Source organism: Hyla sarda, chromosome 2, assembly GCF_029499605.1.
Source record: "Hyla sarda isolate aHylSar1 chromosome 2, aHylSar1.hap1, whole genome shotgun sequence".
NCBI lineage: Eukaryota > Metazoa > Chordata > Amphibia > Anura > Hylidae > Hyla > Hyla sarda.
Genome location: NC_079190.1, coordinates 65,209,453 through 65,209,772, shown reverse-complemented (window position 1 = coordinate 65,209,772; position 320 = coordinate 65,209,453).

Here is a 320-nt window from a genome sequence, read left to right as displayed (position 1 = left end):
ATGACATAAAGTTTACTTCACCATTGTTATGTAAAAATGTAAAAAAAAATGTATGTGTGGTGTCTCGGCACCGTATTTCATACTGTGCCTTGGTGGGGGGGTCCCCAAAGTCAGAGTCCCTAGGACTGTCGGCGTCCGCTTCCCTACTTAGCCCCTAGTCACCCCTTAGTAAGTTAATATTTATTAAAATTATCATTGTAAATATGTATATTGCATTACTCACTTGTTTGGTGTCGCAGGACCTTAAGTCATGTGACACGTTGCTCAGAACTCTATGGTATGTTGAAGGACCTTATGTGGTTCTTGTGTCACATGTTCAC